General features: G+C 35.3%; 1 protein-coding gene and 1 non-coding gene across 2 annotated transcripts in view; both read left to right on the top strand.

The window, feature by feature from the left end:
• DACH2 (dachshund family transcription factor 2) overlaps nucleotides 1–27,012 on the top strand; it is a 618,955-nt gene that overhangs the window by 125,130 nt on the left and 466,813 nt on the right. The gene's annotated exons all lie outside the window — the stretch shown is intronic.
• On the top strand, nucleotides 1,557–1,714 carry LOC135269383 (small Cajal body-specific RNA 11). The gene has a single exon (XR_010337672.1). It is a non-coding gene; the product is annotated as a small Cajal body-specific RNA 11 (non-coding RNA).

Below are 27,012 nucleotides of genomic sequence, written 5' to 3'. Positions count from 1 at the left end.
TGTATATAATTTACATATAATGTATGCTTAAAATATTTCTCTGAATTAATTATTGCAAGAAACTTGAAAAACTGGATTCATCTAGAGTGTTGTGTCTAGGTTTGAGCAAAACTAGCAAATTTGTAGAAAAAGCAAAAGGTAAAATCAAATTACTAACTTGTACTTGGGAGAGAACATGCTGACTTAATTAAAAGTTTGAGAGGATATTTCTTAAAGTTATAATTTTTCATGTACATTCAGTAACTTGAATTGTTCTTTTCTGGCGGCTGTCAGAGACTATTTTAATGAACACATATCTGCATACACTTATTGTGGGAAAGTTTTTAAGTAGCTTGTTTTCTCAGATAGGTTAAGCCAGCTCAATTACCAGTTTATTTACACGTTTAATAATTTTTGCAAACTCATTTTTATTAGATAGTATAAAGATGCTCAAAATTCACATCTGTGAAACTGCAGGGTTGTATCCTTCCTACTAAAAGCCTGATATCTTTACTAGTTCTGCCTAATTCAGGTTAAACGGGTAGTTCAATCCGATAACATTAGGAAAAATACCTAATGTAGGTGACGGGAGGATGAATGTAGCAAACCACCATGGCATGTGTATACCTATGTAACAATCCTGCATGATCTGCACATGTATCCCAGTACATAAAGTATGATTAAAAAAAAACTTAAAGATGTTACAAAACTGTTGTCTTACAATTGAACCAATACTGCTACTTACTACATGTATCTGTTTGTGTGAGAAGGCAAAGTCTTTCCTGATAATTCTATTTTTGCATTATAAATAGTATTATTGAAAGAGAGGCATGATAATATTATAAAATAACTGAGGGGCTTAAGCTCTCTTTTCACAGCTCATGACACTTCCTATATAGACTTGTCCCTCACTGTGAAGGCCAATCAATTGATTTCTTTTGGACTGAGGAAAAATAATTTCCGAGGTCTTGGGTCTCTGTGGGAAACATCCTTTGTCACTTTTGCTGAAGTACAAATCTAGGAGTAGGATAGCAAGAGGACTAATTAACATCTCCAGTCCTAAAGATGCATGAGCAGTTGGGAGCAGTTCATAATCTCCATGGCCATTAGTTTTGAAGCCATCTTAAAAGTTCTAACCATAAGCTCAGTATTGAAATATACAGAAAATCAGTCCATACTATGAAGAATGGATGTGGCAGTTCCTTGTACTTCCATGGTTTAATAGAAGCAGTTCTTTATATAAATGAATACATATAGGTGACATTATTGTGGGACAGATGAGTGGCAAAACAAAATTCTCCCAGTCTTCCTAGAGTGTAAGTGATCTTCTTCTCTTTTTTTTTTAACAGGAGAAAATAACATTTTATTTATGTGTCCATGCATGTATACATAGGAGTCCCACAAAAATATGAGGTTAAAGGGCCAGATTATTGACACTTACGTAGTAGCTTGAGCTACAGAAAGGAAGAGAGGCTTGGGATTTCTAGGCGGGGATAGAAACAAATTAGGGGCGAAGGAGGGGAAGAAACATGAAGTGAATAAAAATTGCCTTGCTATGTAGGTAAAAATATCTGTGGTTGTCCTGGCCTCTGCTTTTTCTACTCCCCTCTGTTTTTTTGGCCCCTCCTGTGCTCAGTTCTAACAAGGTAGTATGGCAGGACACACAGCAGTCTCCTTCAGTTTAGGAGGGCTGTCTTTAGAATAGAGCTGTCTTTTAAAGGCATGAGAGTACAATTTTTAAAATGTTTTTCAGGTGAGAAGTGGTCTTGGAGCAGCTCTCTTCTTCGGAGACTTACTTTTGCTGATGAAAATTCTTTTAGAGATGGCAGATTTTCTTCTTTTTTTCTTTGAGATGGAGTCTTGCTCCGTTGCCCAGGCTGGAATGCAGTGGCACAATCTCGGCTCACTGCAACCTCTGCCCCCAAGTAGCTGGGATTACAGGTGCCTGCTACTGTGCCCGGCTAATTTTTGTATTTTTTTAGTAGAGACCCGGTTTCACCTTGTTGGTCAGGCTGGTCTCGAACTCCTGACCTCAGGTGATCCACCCACTTTGGCCTCCCAAAGTACTGAGATTATAGGCATGAGCCACCTCACCCGGCCTTGAGATGGCAGATTTTCTTTATAGAAGGGAAAATTTTCAGAGCTACTCCTATGTCTACAGTTTCTCAAAGTATTCATCTTGAAATAATTAATATGTCAAAGGGGTATATTTTGGAATGTCATATTCTGGTCTCCTAAAGTATTTTTTTTTAATTGCATTTTAGGTTTTGGGGTACATGTGAAGAACATGCAAGATTGTTGCATAGGTACACACGTGGCAGTGTGATTTGCTGCCTTCCTCCCCTTCACCTATATATGGCATTTCTCCCCATGCTCTCTCTCCCCAACTCCCCACCCCCTGCTGTCCCTCCCCTATTTCCCCCCAGCAGACCTCAGTGTGTAGTGCTCCCTCTCTGTGTCCATGTGTTCTCATTGTTCAACACCCGCCTTTGAGTGAGAACATGCGGTGTTTGATTTTCTGTTCTTGTGTCAGTTTGATCTTTGATCTTCTTCTCTTAAGGAAACATATGTATTTACCTCCAATAGCACACATTATATTATATTCTTGAAAGACTAATGTCACCCTTTGTATTCTAAAAGGCTTGTTAGCACGTTTTTTCCTTTCAGTGCTGCCAATTCTTAGAGCACAGGTAAATGGTGAAGGTTTTAAAAAAACAGAAAACAAAATTTACTTTTTTTTCCTTTAGTGATTAGTTTTTCCTTTTCATTTGTCTCATCACTATAGGAGCTTCATAGTCATACATTATATGCTTTGAATCATAATTACAGTAACTTTATGTTTTTCTTTTTCAAGAAGTACTAATTGAATAAAGGAAATCTGGTGGGCGTACACTATCTTAGAACAAATATTTTGAATATTTGCACATACTATAACATCAGAGAATATTAATTGTGCCTCTCTATTTGTTCTTGTGTCTTGTGAAAAAAGTGGTGCCTGTTAAAGTGTATTCTAAGGATGCTAAGATCACAGGAAAAAAGAGATGCATTTTATTCTCTTAAGGTGAAACTGTTGTGGAGGAGATTTCTTCAAAAAGGGAGGCAACGGTGGAGATTGGAATGGACACACACCTGGGATATGGCAGAGCTATCTATAAAGCACACATAAATAATATCACATCTATTTATGTGTATTATATAGATAGTATTATTAGTTATAGATACGATCATGTTATTTATGTGTGTAATATAGATGACATTACGTATGTGCATGTGTGTGTGTGTGTGTGTGTCTATGAGTTGTGTCTAGGAGTAAATGAAAAGGCTACTTTTTTACTCTGCATGTAAAACTGAAGGGTTTCAACCAACAAAATGAACTTGTTCATAACTCTAACTTGAGTTTAGAGAAAAAAGCAGTGGTTTTCAACCTTTGTCATGCCTAAGAATCCCCTCAAGGGTTTGTTAAAATGCAAATTGCTGGGCTCCACCCCCTCAGTTTCTGATTTGTTAAGTGTGGGATAGGACTGGGACGTTGAATTTCTAACAAGTTCCCATGTGATATACATGCTGCTTGTCCAGAGAGACCACACAGAGAAGCACTGTTTTAGAATTAATCTATTATATTTCACTGTCATACTCAATTTACCTGAACTGTGCTGGAAACACGGGTGTCATACAACCATAGTTAACAAAATGATTTAAAACAATAAGTTCCTGAGCTTTAGTTTCATTATCTGTAGAATGAAGAAATTAGACTTGCATAATTTTGAAGGCCACTGCAAAACTGACATTCTAAAAACATTTTAAGATAGTGGCAATTGAAACTGTCAAAGTATATAGTTTTGTCTATTCTGTGTCTTCATGCAAAGTTTCATGCAGCATAATGCATGCAAATTTGTAGCTTGATTCAGAGGCAGCATAATCTAATAGTTAATAGTGTCGGGTCTTGAACCAGACTGCTTGGATTTGAGTGTTACTTTTGCAATTAACTAGGATTGTGACTTTGGACATGTTACTTAACTTCTATATGCCTCAGTTTTCTTAACATGTTATATGGTTCTTTACCTAAGGAGTTATGAAAAATAAGTTACAGTATACATTAGTAGTGTATAAAACATGTTCCTGCTCCGTAATAGTGCCATATAACTATCAGTTACCATTATTTCTTAATTATGTACATTTATCTCTTTGAAATATTTTATAGAATATTGAACTATTATCTTTGATAGTTAATATCTTTAATGAAATAAAAAAATAATTCAGATAGTCTAAAATTATCATACTGATTTGTGTCAGAATACTTTCAAAATTATATTTTCTCATAGTTTGAAGCCATATTTAAATCAATTTAATCAAATTATTTGATTATCTTTAAATTGACAAATGATCATGACTTTATACCAATGATTAGCTGTGCTATTGATTTGTAATTGTTGAAATGAATATGTCACTCATTACTGTGGATGAAGTCTTCTGTGTAGAAATGTACATCTATGCAATTATCTGAATATTTAATATCTAAATATTAGAAAATATTGCTTAAGTACTGGAAAATAATTTGAAGTTAGTGAGCATAACCTTATTTATTGGAAGCTCCTATAGTGATGAGATAAATGTTCATATAGAAATCTGTGAAGATAACAATGTATGTAATAGATCTGAGGATGGTCTTACTTATTTAAATACATATTTTGTGTTTATGGAATTTCATGTTTGGGAGATTTTACACACAAAATCTGAAAATTTGAAATCTGGAAATTTCAAAAGCTATTGATTTGTCCTGCACTTTTTCATTCATGTTATCTTTGGTTTCTTAAAATAAGTACCTAATAGAAAGACTAATGATTTAAATGTCTCCCAAAGATGGATTTGTAGGTCTTTTCATGGGCCAGCAGCCTGTGTGTCTTCGGTCAGTTCATTTAATCTTTTAGAGCCCTCAGTTACCTCATTTGTTAAATGATGTGGTCAGCATCAATGGTTTTAAGGTCCCTCTTAGCCGTAATATTCTATAATTCTTATATTATTAATACTGTAAGAAAGTAATCACAGTAATGTGACAAGTAGAAATTATTCATGCTTCATTGTCTGCATATTTTAAAATCATTCCTAGCTTAGGCTTAGTGTCCCCCCACCACATTTGCTGCTATTAAATGTTATGGTTCCATTCCTTACAGACCTAAATCTCACTCTACATTGGCTGCATGGGTAATATAGATAAAAGAACTTCTCATTACATAAATAGCATAAACATCAGTCTGCCAAGCTAAATTCTGACATCAAAAAATTCTGACCACAAAAATTCTGTCACTACGTGCTGATTTTTTTTTATGCTTATGAGTTTGTAATTGGAAGAACAGCAGTAGATGAGTAGATGAGAAAAATTGTCAGGAAAGGAAAAAGATCACTGGAAAATCTAAGAAAAGAATTTCTTTTAAGGAGTTTAGTGATTTCAAGTTTGTGTGTGAAAAGAGCTGGGTTAAATTCATTAGCTTATGTGCCAATGGACTATAACAGGCTTCCTTAATTGTTTCATTCATGTAATGAAAAAATAAATCTCGAATTCCTTGTGTTCTTTGAGAAAAAGTAATCATAGTAAATAATAGTTAACACTAATTGAGTGCTTACTATGTGCCAGGAACTCTTCTAAGTGCTTTATACATATTAACTCATTTAAGCCTCACAAAAAATTTTGAGCTTGGTACTACCATCATCTCCATTTGTCATCTGAAGTCCCCAAAACAAAGCAACTTAACCAATGCCACATGGGAAGTAAAAAGTGAATCTTTTCAAAAAATTGGCACATATTTTAGTGACTCAGGCAGAAGTATTACAATTTTTAAAAGTGCAAGATCTGATAATATAGGTAATCAAATTTCACACTTAAGAGAATATATGTTCTTCTTCAAGGGCAGGGAGATAATTTTCTGAAGAAGTCATATACAGAACTCAATGACCGACTACTCCCACAACCAAGAAATTTTAATGCAGAGCTAAAATATGTTACCTTAAATTTTATCATGCCCTTGCTAAAATAATTTTATAAAAAGGCTCAGTGTATTTCCAACTTTCCTTCCTCAAATAATGCCCACTGTACTAAATATGCTTTTTGATTTGCACAAATTTATGGAGTATAAGTGCAATTTTTTTATATGCATAGACTGTGTAGTGGTGAAGTGAGGGCATTTAGGGTATTCATCACCTTAATAATGTACATCGTATCCATTAAGTAATTTCTCATCCCTCACCCCCTGCCCACCTCCCCATGCTTCCCAGTCTCCAGTGTTTATTATTTCATACTTTGTGGCTATGTTTAAACATTATTTAGCTCTCACTTATGTAAGAACATGTGGTATTTGAGTTTCTGTTTTTGAGTTGTTTCACTTGAGTTAATGGCCTCCAATTCCATCCATGTTCCTGCGAAACACATAGTTTCATTTCTTCAATGACTAAATAGTACTCCTTTGAGTGTGTATGTGTATACATATGTGTGGTGTGTGTGTGTGTGTGATTGTGTGTGTGTGTATATATATATAAAGAAAAAATGTAATATGTATCATATATATATTAATCTAATTATTCGTTGATAGATGTTTAGGTTGATTCCATAAATTTGCTATTGTGAATAGTGCTGTGAATATACTATTTTAACAGAGGGAATTTTGAGAAACATGAGAAAAATGTCAAGATGACAAAATTTAACTTGGATTCAGTGAGAACTAAAGGGTAATGATGACTCACATCTGTAATCCCAGCACTTTGGGAGGCCGAGGTGGGTCGATCACTTGAAGTCAGGAGTTTGAGACCAGCCTGGCCAACATGATGAAACCCTGTCTCTACTAAAAATACAAAAATCAGCTGGGTGTGATGGCATGTGACTGTGATCCCATCTACTTGGGAGGCTGAGGTGAGAGGATTGCTTGAGACTGGGAGGTGGAGGGTGCAGTGAGCCCTAGCTGTGTCACTGGACTCCAGCCCGGGTGACAGAGTGAGACCCTGCCTTAAAAAGAAAAAAGGACTAAAGAGTAAATGATAAGATCATAAGGTCATAGGTCATGGAATTTATTGTAGAAGGCACTCTCTGCAAGTAGCTAGTTTACAGATAAGACAACAGCAGCAGCAACAACAATGAGAAAAATAGCTTTGTATAAAAAAGAACCATGAAGAAAACATCTTTGTATGAGCATTACTAGATAATTTTAGATTGGACTAGATTGGACACCTAATAAAAGGAATAGAGAGATTCCTAGTTCCTTCTGCTGCAAGGTAAAAATTGCAAAACTCGTAACATTGAGGAGGAACTAAGTTTGTATTGTTGTTTATTTGAATTGTGCGGATCAGTTGAGAAGTCAGCTCAAGTGAGGTGCTGTATGTCTGAGAAAAAAAGTCCCTACAGAGGTTTATTTGATGATTCCGTATAATAAGATTAGTTGAAAATTGCTTTTTAATAAAGGAAATCTCTCTCTAACATTTTAAATACTACCAGATCTCTCAATGGGATAATGTAGTTTTTAATTAATACACCAGTAAATCAGTGGCTCTGTTGGTTTATGTTGTATCTGTTGACTGCATTGTGGTTATGTTTTTGGGAAGAAGAAGATCTAAAGATTTTTAATACTGACAAGCCCGCCAAAGAGATTTCCCTTTTCCCCAAGTTGTTTCCTCCCTTTGTAAGAAAGATGACAACCAAATGGGAGACATGCAAATGACCCCATGCTACTCAATAGGTAAACAAATTATATAATAGTTTTTTAAAAATGCATTCATGTTTCTGTTTCATTCAGACCTTTTTGTAGTACCCCAGTTTTTTATATGTGTATTTCAGAAGAACAAAACTGTAGAAATAAAAAACAATGTATTTTTAACCATGGATAACTAGATGTTTGTTCCCATAAGTCATTATTTATCTTTAATTTTTAATTAGCTCTATACATTAATTTCCTATTTGTTTTTTTAAAAATGAGCCTTTTTCCTATGAAATCTTTTACTTTATTTGAATAGGATGTTTAGCCAGTTCTCTTAGGATTTCCATGACTTACTGGTTAATTATTTTAATTTAATCTTTTTGACCTATGTTTAGCACACTTACATTGTTACACATTTAGTGATGCCTTACTTAAGTCTTCTGAAAGAGTACATATATCCCACTGGTCCCTAAGAAGAATGCAGACTATGACTAATTGGGGTAAAAAACATTTCCTTCCAAGCAAATATTCCATCAAACAAAATGAAAAATTATTAGAAAGAGTTTCAGCACATCACCATCTATATTTTCTCCAGATAAACAAAAGTGTGTTTTGATATAAATGTAGTCAATATGGGATATGATGATTTTTGAGAGATCTATACTATTATGATTTTGTCGGGAGTAAAAATCATTCACCTGAAAACAAGTCGGGCTCTTGATATTAGTAACTTTTCAGAAAATCAAAAATACTTTGCTTTTCCAGATTTTATCATTCTGGTCTAATGAGATTACGTGCTAATTCACATTTAAGAGCAAACCAGTGAATCACAGAATAATATGCTTGTTCTTTTTAGAATGTATTTGAACGTTCAGAGTACTTTCTTTTGAACTTTACAGAATGTGCATTTTAGATTTATATATCGTATTTAGGTATTTTTATGTTTTTCCTTTAGGGAATGTTATTTGCGTGAATTCTGTGCTAGAAGTTTCAAGGTCAGCATTTCTTGCACAGTTGTAATAGTCCCAACAGAAAAATAAATATATATTGACTGAGGCTGGAGTTCTAGTTCTTTCAGTTGCTGAAGGTCAACAGCCCCTTAGAGATACTCTCCAACCTTCAAATAGCTATAGGTTAAATTACTGATGAATCACTGCACTTTTCTAAATGGAGGAAACCGACATTGTACTGGGAAGCACACCTATGTATTGTGTGTTTTGACTGATGTAATTTTGAACAATATAGAAAGCAAATTCAATCCAGGCCTGGTTCCAAAACTTTATGGAAATGATTGCAAAACTGACCATTCAGGCCGAATATTACTAGCCAAAATGATTTAGGGGCTCCATTTCTTTGGCAGATTTAAGTTGTACCATTGCCATAGTATTTATTTAGAATGAACTGATAACGTCAAATTGTAAAGCATGTTAACATTTAAACTATTTAGATACTGAAGGCATGTTGGATGCAGCTTTGAGTGTTGGAGGAAGAATTGATAAAAACAGTATATGACAACAAAAAAGTTCACTGTAAAATAATATTCAATGAATACAAAAGGATTTGAGGCTTGAGGAAATCATATGGCCAGGGTATTGAAAGCAGCACAGCAAAACATAGCGAAAGTAAATGAGACACTTGACTTTTGCACACTTCTACTGGCATATTTTAGAGAATGTGATCTTTGCAAGCCAGGGTTGAGAGAACTAAATGAACTAAATAGGCAGAATGAAGGAGAATGTATTGCAGCAGCTGCTTAATTTTTTCTCTCCTGCTTTACATATAATGAAGCAATATACCACAAGGGGTTTATACCATAAACTTTATTACATAACTAAAAACTTGTTTCTACTTCAGTAAAATTTACATTACAGAAAGTTAATTTCATAACTGTGTTCAGATATTTTTCTTTCAAAAAAGAATTCATGTGTAGGGAATTACATTTTAATTATTGTTTGATACTAATAGTATGCTTTAAATTGAAATTTTGTTTTTTTTAAAGTTTTTAATTTCAATTTTTGTGGGTACACAGTAGGTGTATATATTTATGAGGTACATTAGATGTTTTGATACAGGCATGCAATGTGAAATATGCACATCATGGAGAATGAAGTGTCCATCCCCTCAAGCACTTAATCTTTCAGTTACAAACAATTGAATCACTCTAAGTTATTTAAAAATGTACAATTAATTTATTGTTGACCCTAGCCACCCTGTTTTGCCATCAAATAGAAGGTCTTATTCATTCTTTCTATGTTTTCTGTACCCATTAACCATTCACACCTCCCACTAACTCTCCCACTACTCTTCCTGGCATCTGGAAACCATCCTTCTACTCTTTGTATTCATGAGTTCAATTGTGTTGATTTTTAGATACTACAAATAAATGAGATCATGTGATGTTTGTCTTTCTGTGCCTGTCTTATTTCAATTAACATAATGATGTACAGTTCTATCCATGTTGTTACAAATGACAGGAACTCTCGTTTTATTGCTGAATACTATTCCATTGTCTATATGTACCACATTTCCTTTATTCATTCATCTCTTTATGGACACTTAAGTTGATTCCTAATATTAGCTATTGTAAACAGTTCTGCAACAAACACAGGAGTAGATATATCTCTTCGACATACTGATTTCCTTTCTTTTGGATATATACCCATCAGTGAGATTATTGGATCATATGGTAGCTTAAACTGTTCTCCAGAGTGGTTGCACTAATTTGCATTCCCACCAACAGTGTACAAGTGTTCCCTTTTCTCCACATCCTCGCCAGCATTTGTTATTGCCTGTCTTTTGGATATAAGCCATTTGAACTGGGGTGAGATGATGTGTCATTGTAGTTTTGATTTGCATTTCTCTAATGATCAGTGATGTTGATCACCTTTTCATGTGCCTGTTTGCCACTGGGATGTCTTCTTTTGAGAAATGTCTATTCAAATACTTTGCCCATTTTTGGTCAGATTATTAGAATTTTTTTCTATAGAGTTGTTTGAACTCCTTATATATTCTTCTTATTAATCCCCTTTCAGATGGGTAGTTTACAAATATTTTCTCTCATTCTGTGAGTTTTCTTTTCACTTTGTTGGTGGTATTTTTGCTGTGCAGAGCTTTTTCACTGGTTGTAATCCCATTTGTTTATTTTGCTGTGGTTTCCTGTGTTTCTGGGGTATTGCTCAAGAAGTTTCTGCCCAGACCAATGTACTTGAGATTTTCCCCAATATTTTCCTGTAGTGGTTCCATATTTCGAGTACTTAGGTTGGTCTTTAATCATTTTGATTTCATTTTTGTATATGAAAGACCTCTGGTTTCATTCTTCCGCATGTGAATTTGCAGTTTTCCCAGCACTCTTTATTGAAGAGACTGCCTTTTCCCCAGTGTATATTCTTGGGACCGTTGTCAAAAGTGAGTTCATTATAGGTGCGTGGATTTGTTTTTGGCTTCTCTATTCTGTTTCATTGGCCTATGTGCCTGTTTTTATGCCAGTACCATGCTGTTTTGGTTCCTATAGCTTTGTAGTATAAAATTTCCAGTTGGGTAATGCAATTCCTTCAGCTTTGTTATTTTTGCTTTGAATAGTTCAGGCTATTCTGAGTCATTTATAGTTCCATATAAACTTTAAGATTTTTTTTCTATTTCTGCAAAGAATGTCATTGGTATTTTGATAAGGATAGCATTGAATCTGTAGATTGCTGTGGATAGTATGGATATTTTAACAATATTGATTCTTCCAATTTGTGTACATGAAACATCTTCATTTTCTGATGTCCTATTTAATTTAATTTACCAATGTTTCAAGTTTTTATTATAGAGGTCTTTCACTTTTTTGATTAAGTTAGTTTCTAGGTATATAATTTTATTTGTGGTTATTGTAAACAGATGACTTTTGTGATTTCTTTTTCAGATTGTTCACTGTTGGCATATCAGTTGGTTCAAATGTAATTGCAGTTTTTGCATTGTTGGAATTTTCTGTTTGATATTGAAATATATTCTTAAATAAATGTGGTTATGTTATACATCATTTTAATGAGCATTTCTTGCTTTTTTTTTTTGCTAATGACTTATTACTTGCTATTTGTGTTTATTTTAGACCATGGAAATGATGTTAGACAAAAGCAAATTCAAGTGATTTTCTTATTTGAGTTAAAAATGTTTTGTAAGATAGCAGAGACAACTGAACAACATCAACAATGCATTTGGTCCAGGAACTGCTAACAAACATGCAGTGCAGTGGTGGTTCAAGAAGTTTTGCAAAGGAGATGAGAGTCTTGAAGATGAGAAGCATAGTAGCCAACTCTCAGAAGTTGACAACAACCAACTGAGAGCAATCATTGAAGCCAATCCTTTTACAACTATACAAGAAGCTGTGGACAAATTCAGTGTCCATCATTCTATAGTTGTTTGGCATTTGAAGGAAATTGGAAAGGTGAAAAACCTTGATAAGTGGGTGCCTCACGAGCTTAGCAAAAATAAAAAAAAATGTGATTTTGAAGTGTTGCCTTCTCCTATTCTATGTAACAACAATGAATCATTTATCAATCAGATTGTGACGTGTGACAAAAAATGGATTTTAGACCACCACTGGACACAACCAGCTCAGTGTTTGGACTAAGAAGATGCTCCAAAGCACTTCCGAAAGCCAAACTTGCACCCAACAAAGGTCCTATGGTTATTGTTTGGTGGTCTGCTGCTAGTCTGATTCACTACAGCGAATACCAGGGATACCATTATGTCTAAGAAGTACGCTCAGCAAATTGATGAGATGAACTGAAAACTTCAATGCCTGCAGCCAGCATTAGTCGACAGAAAGGGCCCAACTCTTCTTCACGACAACTCCTGAGTGCACATTGCACAACCAATGCTTCAAAAGTTGAACCAATTGGGCTATGAAGTTTTGCCTCATCTACCGTATTTACCTGACCCCTCGCCAACTGCCTATCACTTCTTCAAGCATCTTGACCACTTTTTACAGGGCAAATGCTTCCAAAAATAGTAGGATGCAGAAGATGCTTTCCAAGAGTTTGTCGAATTTGAACCATGGATTGTTATGCTACAGGGATAAACAAATTCTAACTGACAAAAATGTGTTGATTGTAATGGTTCCTAGTTTTATTAATAAAGATGTGTTTGAGCCTAGTTATAATGATTTAAAATTCACGATTCAAAACCACAATTGCTTTTGTACCAACCTAATAGAAATGCTACTGACTTTTGGAGGGTTTTTTAATACCCCAGTGGTACTATCTCAGGCCAGTAAGAATGGTGATCATTAAAAAGTTAGGAGGCAACAGATGCTGGAGAGGATGTAGTGAAACAGGAATGCTTTTACACTGTTCGTGGGAGTGTACATTAGTACAACCATTGTGGAAGACAGTGTGGTGATTCCTCAAGGATCTAGAACTAGAAATACTATTTGACCCAGCAATCCCATTATTGGTTATATAACCAAAGGATTATAAATCATTCTGTTATAAAGACACATGCACACATATGTTCATTGTGGCACTGTTTACAATAGCAAAGAATTGGAACCAACCCAAATGCCCATCAATGATAGACTGGATAAAGAAAATGTGGCACATATACACCATAGAATAATATGCAGCCATAAAAAAGGATGAGTTCAGCTCCTTTGCAGGGACACAGATGAAGCTGGAAACCATAATTCTCAGCAAACTAACACAAGAACAGAAAACCAAACACCACATGTTCTCATTCATAAGTGGGTGTTGAACAATGAGAACATATGGACACAGGGAGGGGAACATCACACATTGGGGCCTGTCAGGGGGCGGGAGGATCGGGGGGATAGCAGAGGGTGAGGGTTAGGGGAGGGATAGCATTAGGAGAAATGCCTAATGTAGATGATGGAGTGATGGATGCAGCAAACCACCATGGAACGTGTATACATATTATAACAAACCTGCACGTTCTGCACATATACCCCAGAACTTGAAGTATAATAAAAAAAGAAAAAGAAAAAAAAAGAGCTAGAGGAGCAAGTGCAAACAAATTCAAAAGCAGCAGAAGACAAGAATAACTAAGATGAGAGCAGAACTGAAGGAGATAGAGACACAAAAAAAAATCCTTCAAAAAATCAATGAATCCAGGACTGGTTTTTGAAAAGATTAACAAAATAGATAGACTGCTAGCCAGACTAACAAAGAAGAAAAGAAAGAGCAATAAGAGAGACACAATGAAAATTGATAAAGAAGATATCACCACTGATCCCACAGAAATACAAACTACCATCAGAGAAAACTATAAACACCTCTATGCAAATAAACTAGAAAATCCAGAAGAAATGGCTAAATTTCTGGACACATACAGCCTCCCAAGAGTAAACCAAGAAGAAGTCAAATCCCTGAATAGAACAATAACAAGTTCTGAAATTGAGACCGTAATTAATAGCCTACCAACCAACAAAAGCGCAGGACCAGATGGATTCACAGCTGAATTTTACCAGAGGTAAAAAGAGAAGCTAGTACCATTCCTTCTGAAACTATTCCAAACAATAGAAAAAGAGGGACTCCTCCCTAACTCATTTTATGAGGCCAGCATCATCCTGATGCCAAAACCTGGGAGAGACACAACAACAACAAAAAATTTCAGGCTAATATCCCGGATGAATATTGATATGAACATCTTTAATAAAATACTTGCAAACTGAATCCAACAGCACATCAAAAAGCTTACCCATCATGATCAAGTTGGCTTCATCCCTGGGATGCAAGGCTGGTTCAACATATACAAATCTATAAACGTGATCCATCACATAAACAAAACCAATGGCAAAAACAGCAAACATATGAAAAATATGCTCATCACCACTGGTCATTAGAGAAATGTGTATCAAAACCACATTGAGATACCAGCTCACACCAGTTAGAATGGCAATCATTAAAAATATCAGGAGACAACAAATGCTGGAGAGGTTGTGGAGAAAACAGAATGCTTTTACACTGTTGTTGGGAGTGTAAGTTAATTCAACCATTGTGGAAGACAATGTGGCAATTCCTCAAGGATCTAGAAATAGAAATACCATTTGATCCAGCAATCCCATTACTGGGTATATACCCAAAGGATTGTATCTCATTTTATTATAAAGACACATGCACACGTATGTTTATTGCAGCACTGTTCACAATAGCAAAGACTTGGAACCAACCCATCAGTGAAGAAAATGTGGCACATATACCCCATAGAAAACTATGCAGCCAGAAAAAAGGGTGAGCTTATGATCTTTGCAGGGACATGGGTGAAACTGGAAACCATCATTTTCAGCAAACTAACACAAGAACAGAAAAACAAACATTGCATGTTCTCACTCATAAGCAGGAGTTGAACATTGAGAACACATGGACATGGGGAGGGAAACATGACACACTGGGGCCTATTGCAGTGTGGTGGGCTAGGGGAGGAATAGCATCAGGAGAAATACTTAATGTACATGACAGGTTAATGGGTGCAGCAAACCACTATGGCATGTGTATACCTATGTACGAAACCTGCATGTTCTGCGCATGTATCCCAGAACTTAAAGTGTATATATATATATGAAATGCTACTGACTTTTGTATGCTGATTTTGTATCCTGCAACTTTACTGAACTTGTTTTTCAGCTTTAATAGTTTTTTGGTGTATTCTTTAGGTGTTTAGAAATATAATATCATATCCTCTGCAAACAAGGATGATTTTACTTCTTTCTTTCTAATTCAGATGCCCTTTATATATTTATCTTTTTAATTCCTCTAGCTAGGATGGCCCATACTATGTTAAATAACAGTGATGAAAATGGGCATTCTTGTCATGTTCCAGATCTTAAAGGAAAGGCATTCAATTTTTCCCTAGTCAGTGTGATACTTTTAGTGTGTCTTATATCACTTTTATTATGTTACTTCTATCTCCAATTTTTTGAGGGCGTTTATCATGAAAGAATGTTGAATTTTATCATGCCTTTTCAGCATCAACTGAAATGATCATGTTTTTGTTCTTCATTCCTTTGATATGACTTATCACAAGAATTGATTTGTGGAACCATATTTGTATTCCAAGGACAAATCCTACTTGGTCATGATAAATGATCTTTTAAATTCATTGTTGAATTTGGTTTGCTAGTATTTTGTTGAGAATTTTTATAACAATATTCATCAGAGATACTGGCCTGTAGTTTTCTTTTCTTTTCTTTTTTTTCGTGTGTCTTTGTCTTGTTTTGGAATCAGTAGTAGTGGTTTCATAGAATGAGTTTGGAAGCATTCTTCCTCCCCTATTTTTCAGAATTATTTGAGTAGGATTGGTATTATTCCTTCTTTAAATGTTTTGTAGAATTTAACAGTGAAGCTGTTGGTTGACAGACTTTTCTTTACTGGGAGGCTTTTTGGCTTCAGTCTCATTACTTCGATCTCATTTCTTCAATCTCATTACATGGATCTCATTTCACCTTTGATCTCATTACTTGTTATTTGTCTGCTCAGGTTTTGGACTTCTTCATGGTTCAATCTTGGTGGGTTATATGTGTTTAAAAATTTGTCCATTTCTTCTAGATTTTCCAATTTATTTGCATGTAGTTGATGACAGTAGCCTTTGAATCACTAATGATCCTTTGAATTTCTCAGTATTAGTTGTAATGAATCCTTTTTTATTTATTTACTTATTTCTATTTATTTGGATCTTTTCTCTTATTTAATCTTTTTTATTTATTTGAATCTTCTCTCTTCTTTGATCAGGTAGTTTGGCTTAAGGTTTGTCAATTTTACTTAATTTAAAAAAAAATCAACCTTTTGTTTCATTGAATTTTTGCATTGTTTTTGTTTCAATTTCATTCATTTTGGCTTTGATGTTTATTTTTTCTAGTAATTTTGGGTTTGGTTTGCTCTTGCTTTTCCAGTTCTTTAAGTTATCTCATCAGATTGTTTATCTGAAGTTTTACTTCTTTTTTGATATACAGACTTACAGCTATAAACTTTTAGTACTGCTATTACTGTATCATATAAGTTTTTGTATGTACAGTTTTTATTATCATTTGTTTTAAGATAGTTTTCAATTTCCATCTTAATTAATTCATTGACCCACTGGTGATTCAAAAGCATATCATTTAATTTGTGTATTTATATAGTTTCCAAATTACCTCTTGTTATTGTTTTCTAGTTCCATTTTATTGTAGTGAGAGAAGATGTGTAACATTATTTCAATTTTTGTGAATGTTTTAAGACTTGTTTTATGACCTATGATATGGTCTTTTTATTATATACATATATAGTGATTTATATGCTGAGTAGAGGAATGTGCATTCTGCAGCAGTGGGATGAAATGTTCCGTAAATATCTATTACACTCATTCGTCCTATAATGCAGATTAAGTCCATCTAATGTTTCTCTGTTGATATTCTGTCTGAAAGATCTGTCCAATGCTGAAAGTGGAGTTTTTAAGTCTCCAGTAATTATTGTATTGGGGTCTCTCCTCTCTTTAGCTCTAATAATATATTCTTTTCGTATCTAAGTGCTCCAGTGTTGAGTGTATATATATTTAAAATTGTTACATTTTTCTGGCTGAATTGGCTCGTTTATCATTATATAGTGACTTTGTCTCTCATAGTGTTTCTTCTTGAAATCTAGTTTTTTTGATATAAATGTGGCTACTCATGCTTTTTTTTCAATTGCCTTGGCGTGGCGTATCTTTTTCCTTTCCTTTATTTTCAGTCTATATGTGTCTTCACAGGTGAAGTGTGTTTCTCATAGGCAACCAATCAATGGTTCTTGTTCTTCCATCCATTCAGCCAGTCTCTGTTTTGATTGGAGAGTTTAGTCTATTTACATTTAGTGTTATTAGTTGTAAGTAAAGACTCTCTCCTGTTATTTTATTGTTTACTTTTTGATAGTTTGCGGTATTCCCCACCTTCTTTTCTTCCTCCCTGTGTTCCTTTTAGTGAAGGTGGTTTTCTCTGGTGATAGTGTTCAGTTTCTTGCTTTATGTATATATTTTGTACCCCTTATATTTTTTTGCTTTAAGGTTAACAGAGGGATTGCAAATTTTATTTTATAAACCATTATTTTAAGCTCTTGACAACTTGCTCTGTTTGCATAAATTTGGAAACAGACAAACAAGCAAAAATAAAACCTAACAATAATTTTATGCCTTAGCTTCATTCTCCAACTTTTAAAGTTTTTGTTATTTCTATTGAAATCTTATTTTACTATGTCTGAAAATGTAGTTATCATGTTTGATTCAATCATTGTTTAGTGCTTCTATATAAGGTAAGAGTATTTACACACCATAGTTACTGTGTTATAATATTCTGTGTTTTTCTCTGTAATTACTATTACCAGTAAAGATTGTACCATCAGATGATTTCTTATTGCTCATTAATGTTCTTTTGTGTCTCATTGAAGCACTCCATTTAGCATGTCACTTAGAACAGGTCTGGTGTTGATGATATCCCTCCACTTTGGTTTGTCTGGGAAAGTCTTTATTTCTCCTTCATGTTTCAAGGATATTTTTGCCAGATATGCTATTCTAGGGTAAACGTTTTTATTTTTTCCCTCAGCATTTTAAATACGTATGCCACTCTTTCCTGGCCTGTGAGGTTTCCATTGAAAAGTCTGCACCACATGTATTGGAGATCCATTGTATGCTATTTGCTTCTTTTATTTTGCTGCTTTTACTATATTTTCTTTATCTTAGGCCTTTGGGAGTTTGATTATTAAATGCTGTGAGTTAGTCTTCTTTAGATTAAATCTACTTGGTGTTCTATAACCTTCCTGTATGTAGATATTGATATCTTTCTCCAAGTTTCGGAAGTTCTCTGTTACTATCCCTTTGAATAAACTTTCTAACACTACCTCTTTCTCTGCCTGCTCTTTAAGGCCCATATATCTTAGATTTGCCTTTTTCAGTCTGTATTCTAGATATGGTATGTGTGCTTCATTGTTTTAATCTTTTTTTATTCTGTCTCTTCTGACTGTGTATTTTTAAATAGCCTGTCTTGAAGCTCATGAATTTATTCTGCTACTTGATTGATTCTACTGTTAAGACTCTGATGCATTCTTCAGTGTGCCAATTGCAGTTTTTTAGCTCCAGAATTCCTGCTTAATTATTTTTGATTATTTCAACCTTTTAATTAATCTTATCTGATAGAATTCTGAATTCCTTCTCTGTGTTATCTCGAATTTCTAAGTTTTCTCAAAACAGCTATTTTAATTCTTTATCTAAAGGTTTGCATATCTCTGTTTCTCCAGTTTTTGTACCTGGTGACTTATTTAGTTCATTTGATGAGGTCATGTTTTCCTAGAAGGTCTTGATGCTTGTATATATTCCTCAGTGTCTGGACATTGCAGTGTTAGATATTTTTTTTTGTAGCCTTCTCAGTCTGTATTTGTTTGTGCCTATCCTTCTTGTGATGGCATTCCAGATATTTGAAAGGACTTGGGTGTCACAATCTAAGCTGTAAGTGCTTTAGGGAGCACCTTACCTTAAGCCCAGCAGCTCTGTGACTCTTGCAGACCCCTAGAAGTACCACCTTGATAGTCTTCGACAAGATTCTAGAGAATTCCCCAGATTTTTAGGGAAGAGACTTTTGTTCTTCTCCCTTAGTATCTCCCAAGCAACAGATTGTTTCTCTCTGTTCAGAGTCGCCTAAAGCTAGAGATGGAGTGACACAAGCACCTCTATGGCCACCACTTCTATAATGCCACCACAGCACTGAGTCTCACCCAAGGCCTGTTGTAACCCCTCCCTGGTTACTGCCTATGCTTGCTCAAGGCCCTGGGGCTCTACAATCAGCAGGTAGAAAAGCCTCTAGCCCTATGTCCTTCCCTTCAGAGTCGTGAGCTCCACCAGGCCCCTGGCAGATCCCGAGGTGCTGTCTGGGAGTCAGGCACTAGAGTCAACATCCTTAGAAGTGTACTTTATATTTTATTATACTGTGGCTGTCCTGGAACTGAAAACACAAGACTGAGTCCTTTTCACTCTTCCCTCCCCTTCTTAAGTGGAGAGGAGCCTCACCCAATGGCTACCAATACCACAGGCCCACAGGGAGTATTGCCAGACTACCACTGATGTTTTCTTAAGGCCCAAGGCTGTTCACTCAACTTGTGTTGAATGCTGCCTGACTTGGGACCACTTCAGGGCAGTGGGCTCCCCTCTTGCCCAAGGCAGGTATAGAAATGCTATACCTAGAACCAAGTCTTGGAATAAGGCCCCTCCAAAGGCTTGCTTCATTCTCTATTACCCTGTGGCAGAGGTGGTACCTAAGGTACAACACAAAGTCCCATTTACTTTTCCCTCCACTTTTCTCAAATGGAAGAATTCTTGCCCTGTAGCCACAATAGCTGGGAATGTGTTGAGTCTCACTTGAATCCAGCAAGTCTCAGTGTGTCACCACCCTTGGTGTAGTAGCTGGGTATCACTGCCAGTTATTCAGGGATCAAGGGCTCTTCAGTTAGCAGATGATGACTTCTGCCAGGACTGTCCTTCCCCTCAAGGCAGAAGTTTCCCTTATGGCCAGGGTGTGTCCAGAAATGTTGCTCAGGAGCAAGGTCCTGGAAAGGGTGCCTCATGACCGACCAGTGACCTAAAAATGCAAGAATTAGAGGCAGTGTATTTTATAAATTTATATCAGATGATAATCTTGTTTTTAAATTTTAGACCCTCGTTGTTACTGTGCTTTCCTTTGGTTTGTCTCTAAAAAGATGAATACAAATAGAAACCTTCTGATTTCAAATGTATTTTGAGATATATAAGTACATATCACTTTGATTAAAAATGATTCTCAAAAATATTTGGTATATCCTGGAGACTTTACAACATTTTCCTAGGCTTATGCATTTTGTTATGGCAGATCATTCTTGAGAATCAAGGTTGCGGGGGACATGTATAGATTGTGCACAGAAGATAAAAGAATAGATATGACTTGTAGTGTCTTATTTCTAGACAGTGAACTGGGAAATGGATGTAGCACACATTTACACACACACGGCATAATATACACATGCATGCACATATGTGCAAATATAACTTTCCTGGCTTCAGAGTTATGTATAGAAACATATATAGTCCTATAGAGAAATATAATAAGAGTACTTAGGCAATGAAAAACACTACAATTGTACATATAGAAACTGTTGGTCTGGCTACTGCATAATAGGGTAACTAGCTCGATTCGCAGAATATTATGGGGTTAGAGAGAAAAAATAGCTTAGATCTTCCGAGGACATTGTTTTGGAGATTCTTTCCAAAGGTTAAAGGACAAACCAGACCAAATTCTCAGTCCATGGGTCACATCTGGCTCTCACTATAATCTGATACAACCTCCTTCACTACACAGCGATAGTGAGTACCTTTCTGTTTTCTGCTGTAAAAACTTAATTTGTCAGTTACGGTGGTCTGTGAGCAGCTGTCTGAACACCAAAGCATACAGTAACCCCATTGTAGGAGGTTAGTTCTAATAGGAATAGGTGGTACTGTGATTATATAATTTTATGGAGAGCATTTTAGAAGCCTGCTAAATGAAATCTCTTCCTGACAAGAGTAACGGCAAAAAGATAATTGATTGGAAAGGAGTCAGATTGTATATGGCTGTTAAATTACTCTATTACAAGTGAATTAGGGGCTAAGTGTGTTAAATTGGTGGTATCTGAATTGTGACTGATAATGCTCAATGGTCACACCATATTATGTTTGTGTAGAAAATGCTTCGTGCTCTGTTCATATTGTTATCAGAAGTACAATCTTTGGATAAAGAAGAAAGTAAAAATACTTCCTCTAGCAGATAGTTGTAGACATTTATATATAGTCAATGGGATATTAATAGGGAAATCATATACTTTATTTTCCAAATTGGAACACTTTTGAAAGTGAAAGTGACTACTCTTAATAATTACATTACAACAACAGGCATAAAGAAGGAAGCAGATTCAGGGAAATTGGGATATATAGTTTACTCTAAGAATGAGATATAAAACTTGACTAGATAGTTCCACAGGTGACTCAGGTCTGGCCAGCAGTGAACCTCTTTGTCTTCTTCCTAGTATTGAAGTGATTAGTATAAATGAATTGGTTTCCATGTTATAGGTATTCATTTCATAATATGAGGGTATAATACGGTTCCTGAGCACACTGTTTGTATTGGTTTTGCTTTGAAGTCCTAGAAATGTTTGAATGTGGTGGTTTGTTGCAGCATCATTAGATGGAGATGGCTGGTACAATGGCTGTCATCCAAAATGACATATTTCTATAATTTCCAGTGGTGTTTTGACCTTCCTGGTCTACCTCCAGTTTCTGTTTCTTCCTTGGAATTTTTGTTAAAGGCTGATTTCCAATTTAAGAACACATGTTACATTTTATTTGCTTCCTCTTTTAGCTCCATTTCTCTACATACATAATATGAATATGTAGTTAAGAGAGGCTTATAAAAAACATTCAGAATTCTCTTATTTGCTCTGATATCTCACAGTGGCATCCTAGATAAATGACCAAGTGGTTTTGTTGATGTCTTTATGAAGTTTTATAATAGCATAAACTGAGTGAAGTGCATTTTATGTAGCTTACTTAGGTTTTTAGCTTAAAGACAATATAGCCGGCCAGGCATGATGGCTCACGCCTGTAATCCAAGCACTTTGGAGGCCAAGGCAGGCGGATCACCTGAGGTCAGGAGTTCAAGACCAGCCTGACCAACATGGTGAAACCCCGTCTTTATTAAAAAAAAAAAAAAAAAAGACAGTATAGCCACAAGGAGTAGTACTATTTCAATAGAACCCCAAACTAAGTCCTTTACATCCACAATTCTTTAATTCTCTGTTCAAAATGTTCTTGTAAAGGTGATCTTTATACTTTTGAAAAGCACCTAATTAGATCAATCATTCCAGGTGTCTCTGAATTATTTTCACAAAAAAATTTTCAGAGTTTAGGTGCAACTTTTAAAATGATGGCAAAAATTATTTTAGCTGTGAGCTGCTTGGCTAATTCATATTTCTTTTTGCGTTTCTGCACCTTTGGCATATAACTAGATTTACATAATTTTCATTATAGTTTGAAGAAAACCACAGTTAAGTTCAAAATTTGTTGTGACAGTGAAACTGCTGTTGAAGGGTAAGGACACTCCACCTTGTGCATTGGCTAAAAAGAAATGTAATCAAAGTATTCTCTTAGTTCAGTGCATAGTCAACTTGCATTATTTCTTAATTTGTATCTTTAGATTCTGGGGTATGTTGAGTTTAGAAAGTTCCTTTTTACTCTGTCAGCATCTTTCTTTTAAAACACTTTTTCATTTGTACACAAATATTTTAGTAGTTTTAAGCTTTACTTTTGTAAGTTACACAAATGTTATTTGTGAATACACAGTATCTTTTTTGAAGGAGAATGCATAACATTGGTTGACTTTTATAATTAAGCTACCATGGATCAATCTTTTATGACCAATAAGAGACAATTTTATTATGATTGTTATGTTACACTGTGATGCAGTTCTCTACTTTCCTATGCACCCAATAAGTGGGTTTTCATTCTACTTCAGCTTCCTTATATCCAGTTACATGTGCATAAAAATCATGTTCAGCTTAACAGTGACTCTGACTGTGCTCAGCACAAAGTAGATGCCCAGTTCTTCTTTGCTGGATCTAAGTTAGCCATCAAATTTCTTTTTGCATCTCATAAAGATATGCGTGTTGATATATGATTACTTAGGGAACATTCAGGACAATGGGGAGCAACCATCACAGCTCCCCATTGTCCTGAATATTCCCTTAGTAATCATATTGTAGGTGAAACAAACCCATAGGCTGGGTTTGTTTCACCTACAATGAAGAAAAGAGTGAGTACCACCCAAAATTTGTTTCATATTCTGAGATGTCAAGTTTATTTCATAACGTGGAAAAAAAATGTCAGTGTTAGTTAAAATAAAGAAGCAAAAATTTTCAAATAGTATGCATCCAGATAGAGCTCAGCTTAAAATCAGGGCCATTTGTGGCATTTCTTCCCCTTTCACCCCCTCCCTCTGTCAGCTTTTTGAGAAGGGTGTGTACATTTCCATAAAATTCACATTTGGCTGACAGTAACACAACATAAAAGTTATTTTAGAGATTATTATTGTATATTTTTAAGCGTTGTATCGGTACATAGTTGTACATATTTATGAGATACATGTTAACTTTTGTTACATGCATAGAATGTGTAATGGTGAACCAGAGAGGCATCCAACATGTTGCGTATTTAGCATTTCTATGTGTTGGGAACATTGCAAGTCCTCTGTTTCAGCTGTTTTGAAATAGACAATACATTGTTGTTAACTATAGTTACCCTACCCTGGTATAGAACATTAGGACTTACTCTAACTCTATGTTTGTACTCATTAACCATTAATATATAGGCATCCCAAATAGAATACTTAACGAAGAACCTTGAAGAAACTGAATTTTACTTCTTCGCTAAAGAAAATTGCATAATGGTTCTTAAGAAAAATGTGTATATTTAATTTCATACTGATAATGTTGGGTTTTAATGGGATTTCACATTACTAATGGATTTTCTCATTTTGTATTACTTTTAATCATGAGAGAGCCTTGTTTTTAAGAAGTTTCTTTTATCAGTATAATGGTTCTTAATTTCACAAATATTTAGCATAATCAAAATAACCAAAATAAATTTCAGGCGAGTTCTCTTCATTTAAATGCTCAGAGGCTTTATACCTGAATGCTTGACTATACAATTTGTAGTAATATTAGGTAGGGTATGACACATGAAGATGATATTTTGCCATTTTCTGTGCTCATTCAGTTTCCTTTGATTTAAAAATTATTAAAATGGAATAAATATTTAGCACCAGCTAAGAAAAGTTTTATTTCAAACTGAAGCAGTACAAAGGTTAATGGCCATATAGTGAACAATGTAGAATGAAATGGATTCCTTTAGTGGTCCACTTATTAAGGAAGGTAACTAGAGAAAGAGAGAAAGAATACAATGTTTGTGCTATGTGTAACGTATATTGTCCTTCGAATACTGAAGTAACACATTGGAATTAAGAATGGTAAGAAGAATAAAGAGCATAAAGCATATACAAGAATACATTGTTTGGGGCTTTCTATTACATCAGTCACGGAAAAATTTTGCCTGGAAGAGAAAAGCAGTGGAATTATCTATATGTTCCATAATACTAATAAAGAACATCATAGAAATTGCTTAATCCAAGTTTTCCAGCAAGACAATGGATTGTGCAACAGATACATCTAATGTAGCAGTATTTTCCTTGTTTTACCAGTACCAAACATACATTCATAAATATATTACTGAAGACATTTAAATTTTTAAAGCCTTGACTTTCTGCTTCAGTGATAAAAAATTATTTCTGAAAATAAGGAAAATTATTCTTGAAATGTAAACTGCCCTATGATCAATGATAGTCTTAACTACTTGCCAATCAAAATCAGAGGTTTGTTGAGACATTTAATTACAAGGTAACATAGTCCTCAAAATGTTGTTGTGATAACTGACAGCTCATTTTGGACTGAAAGTGTGCAGCTACCTCTGCTGAGGTCAGAGATGTTTGGAGGTTAACTTAGTAATGACAAATCCTTTATTATCATATTATGACATTGAAAAAAATGCAATTATACCAATAAATTAATAACAGTAATAAAATGACCATCATAATTGCATGATGTACAAGTTGTCAACTGCATTATTGTTACATGGTTTGAATTTTTATCTTATCAGTATATTTGTCGTATGTTAATTGTCCCCAATATGGCACAGATGGAGAAGGATTTCTAAAATTTTTCAAATGCCATGGTCTATACTTATGAGAGTCCAGTGTATACATATACTTTGATTCTACTTATCTTCTTCCCACCTCTTTCTCTTCTGCTTTTTTATGAAGCTTTAAAATAAATAAGGAGAATTTGCAATTACCACTTGACCCAGTGTTAATGTGTAGTTAATGTCCTTATTATCCCAGAGAGCTTTGACTTCTGTCTGAAAAAAATTTTGGCTTAAATGTCTTCTACTTAATGCATGTGGAAAAAATGAAGGGAAAAGGACAGAGTTTTATATATATTTATTTTATTTTATTTTATTTTATTTTATTCTATCACCCTCCTCACACTGTGGGAGAACACAATGTATTTAGTCAAACCTTTTGCACCAATGTTTTGTAGAGTAGATCTACTTTTTATGTTAAAATAAATGATGTCCCTGTAATCCCAGCACTTTGGGAGGCCGAGGCGGGTGGATCACGAGGTCAAGAGATCGAGACCATCCTGGTCAACATGGTGAAACCCCATCTCTACTAATACCAAAAAAATTAGCTGGGCATGATGGCACGTGCCTGTAATCCCAGCTACTCAGGAGGCTGAGGCAGGAGAATTGCCTCAACCCTGGAGGCGGAGGTTGCGGTGAGCCGAGATCGTGCGATTGCACTCCAGCCTGGGTAACAAGAGCGAAACTCCATCTCAAAAAAAAAAAAAAAAAAAATGATGTCAGTAATTACTTTCAAATGGCTGTAGATCCAGGGACGGTGGCTCATGCCTGTAATCCTAGTACTTTAGGAGGCTGAGGCAGTTGGGTCACCTGAGTTCAGGAGTTTGAGACCAGGCTGGCCAACATGGTGAAACTTTGTCTCTCCTAAAAATACAAAAATTAGTCGGGGCCGGGCGCGGTGGCTCACGCCTGTAATCCCAGCACTTTGGGAGGCCGAGGCGGGTGGATCACGAGATTAAGAGATCGAGACCATCCTGGTCAACATGGTGAAACCCTGTCTCTACTAAAAAATACAAAAATTAGCTGGGCACAGTGGCGTGTGCCTGTAATCCCAGCTACTCAGGAGGCTGAGGCAGGAGAATTGCCTGAATCCAGGAGGCGGAGGTTGCGGTGAACCGAGATCGCGCCATTGCACTCCAGCCTGGGTAACAAGAGCGAAACTCTGTCTCAAAAAAAAAAAAAAAAAAAAAAAAATTAGTCGGGCCTCGTGGCATGTGCCTGTTATCCCAGCTACTTAAGAGGCCGAGGCAGAAGAATTGCTTGAATCCTGGACGCAGAGGTTGGAGTAAGGCGACACTGCACTACAGCCTGGGCAAGAGAGCGAGACTCCATCTCAAAACAACAGGGCTGTAGATACAATTTTAGTATTTAGATTAATCTAAATAGCTGTAGATGCAATCTTTGACTTCCTAACTTTGCATAAATACAGAAAATAGATCTCCTTAGTATCTAACTCCCTTCTACCTTGAAATCTTCCAGTTAATATAACTAGGAGCTGGCTAATAACAGATTTATGTATTTAGTGATCTAACCATGAGTTGGCACTTGATAGTTGACATTTATTTATAAGGAAAACATGTGGAAAAAATGATTAGTTGGTTACTGATTT

The sequence above is a fragment of the Aotus nancymaae genome, unplaced genomic scaffold (assembly GCF_030222135.1).
Source record: "Aotus nancymaae isolate 86718 unplaced genomic scaffold, 86718_ANA_hifiasm-v0.15.2.pri h1tg000004l, whole genome shotgun sequence".
Classification (NCBI taxonomy): Eukaryota; Metazoa; Chordata; class Mammalia; order Primates; family Aotidae; genus Aotus; species Aotus nancymaae.
This window is presented reverse-complemented; position numbering and strand designations above follow the sequence as displayed.